The following is a 2464-nucleotide window of genomic DNA, read 5'->3' as shown; positions in this document are numbered from 1 at the left end:
ACTCAGCTCCACGTAGCTCCAAGACCCCTGCTGACCTGTCTCTAGGGGTCACTGCAATCCCAGTGTCCCCCTCCTGCTTCCCAGCTGTAGGCAGTCCTCCAGAAAAATGGAAGGATCTCTTGTCAGATCTGCAGCCCCATTTGTGGGGTAACATAAGCAGGGCCAGCTGGACATGGAGATGGTCCAGACAATGACCAGACGTGCAGGGCTCAATGACTGAGAGGCGTTCTGGCACCTTGGGAATTACAGGATTTCATAGAAGCTTCCAGAAAGGAGATACCTCGCCATCACAGGAGGGGATCACAGATCCAGTAGTCTCTGAAAGCTGGGCTTCAGAAATGTCCGGAGCATACTTTCCTAGCAGAACAGGAAGCAGTGACTGGAGTCACAGAGGGTTGTTGTTTTTTTTATTCACCCTCTACCCACTCTCACACCCATGTCCCTCAGGACTGGAGAAGGGCAGGCCAGGAGGTGGCTCGGGCACTGGCCACCTGCCACCTGGTGGTTACGACTGATATGACAGCACTTGTCACTCTCGTCCGTGACGCCACGTACAAGGCAAGGAGGCTCCGTTCACTCCTGTCGTTCTCACAAACGCTGCTATGCTAAGGCCAGAGCTGCAGTCACTGTGTCAGTCCCCATCACCTTCCCTACCCTCCACCTTCCCAAGCACGATGCCCTTCTCCCAGGACTTGTCCATACTCTTGTTGTTAGGTGCCATCGAGTAGAAGACAACTCATACAACCCTATAAGCAGCAGAGCTGAACTCTGATCTACCCTGTGCCGTCCTCATCATCTCTAACACACCCAAGCCCGTTGCCGCAACCACTGTGCCACTCACCTGGTTGAGAGTCTTCCTCTCCTTCGCTGACCCTCCACCTTTCTAAGCATGATGTCCCTCTCCAAGGAATAGCCTCTCATAGAAATATGCCCAAAATATATGAGATGAAACCTTGTCATCTTTGCCTCCGAGGAGCACTCCGCCTGCACCTGATTCAACAGGTGTCTCTGCTTTTTTGGTAGTCCATGAGATTTCACCATTCTTCTCCAACACCACCAGCAGCTCAAAGGCATCACTTACTGGCTTCTTTATTCAGCTGGTGGGCTAAGATCATGTTAGCAGTGCAATTCCTTACCACTAAAAGCTGTAATTACAATGTCATCTGGTCATTTGCACACATTTTGTTTTATAACCTAGTTAAAGTTTCATTCAATAATGACCAGCCTTTCTTCCTTGCTGTGTCTGCAGCAGGCTGGATGGCTCTGAATGTGACACTGGCTCCAGTGTGTAGTTCAGCGGCTCCCCTCATAGCAGACGTTGGAATGTCTCAGAGAGGACGTAGAAACACAGGTGCTTCTTAAGGCGAGGCGAGGCTGCCCGCTCACTGTTATTCTAGCCACATTTCCTTAGCCAAAGCAAGCTGCAACCCAAGTCTAGCATTAATGGGTGAGGCAGGCAGTTCGAGACCACCAGCCACTCTAGGAGAGAAGGATGGGCAGTTTCCTCCTGTGAGATTAACTGCCTCTGAAAACCTGCTGGAGGGTCAGCTGTGGGTCAGTTCCAACTCTACAGTCCACAACAACCAGTATACTTCTCTCAGAAATGTGGGGAAAGGTATTGGCTAGAAAAGTCTCAGATTAACCACATAGTTTAACAATAACTTTGCAATAAAATTCATTGTAGTTACTGACATATAGTATATGACCTAGTGATTAAGGAGTTGTACTGCCAATCCAAAGGCAAACAGTTCAAATCCACCAGCTGCTCTGTGGGAGAAGGATGGGCAGGGGCCTCCCTTGTGATTTACTGCCTCTGAAAACCTGCTGGTGAGTCCTTAGTGAACCAGTTAAGACTCGAAAGCATATAACAACAAAAACAACAACAACCACCACCACCGCCTCCTTAACTGTAGAAAGGAGCCCTAATGGCCTGGTGGGTAAGCAGTCGCCCTGCCAAACCACGGGCAAGCTGTCCGAGCCCACCGGCTGCTCCACGGGGCAAGGGTGGGCTGTGATCTACAGCTTCTGAAAACTCACTGGAGTCAACGCAACCATGTGTAACAATCACAGGCAGAACTGTAAGAGAATCCGTGATGGTGTTCCAGCCCTTCCCTGTGACATGTCTGTTACAGCAGGCAGCCCTGGAGAAGGGAGACGCTGGCCAACAGAGATGTTCCTGCTGCCGCAGCTTCTAAACCCACACATGCCCTCAAACAGCGGCAACTCACCCAGCCCACCCTCCGCTGCCTCTCAGAGCTTGCGTCCCCATCCAGAGCCTGGCAGCTCACCTGGCTTGACTCAAACCCAGGTGCCGCTCTCAGTAGTAGAAACACCAACAGCCATCCATCTGAAACTTGAGAGAGAAATAAAAAGAGGAGAAATGCCTTTCTGTTTCTCCCACACTTGGACTTCCACCAAGAAGCTTCTTCATTTGCACAATGACCTCATTCACTGGGTGAACATG

The sequence above is a fragment of the Elephantulus edwardii genome, unplaced genomic scaffold, assembly GCF_000299155.1.
Source record: "Elephantulus edwardii isolate Elephantulus edwardi_28Jun2011 unplaced genomic scaffold, EleEdw1.0 scaffold00126, whole genome shotgun sequence".
Classification (NCBI taxonomy): domain Eukaryota; kingdom Metazoa; phylum Chordata; class Mammalia; order Macroscelidea; family Macroscelididae; genus Elephantulus; species Elephantulus edwardii.
Note: the sequence above shows the minus strand (reverse complement) of the source record.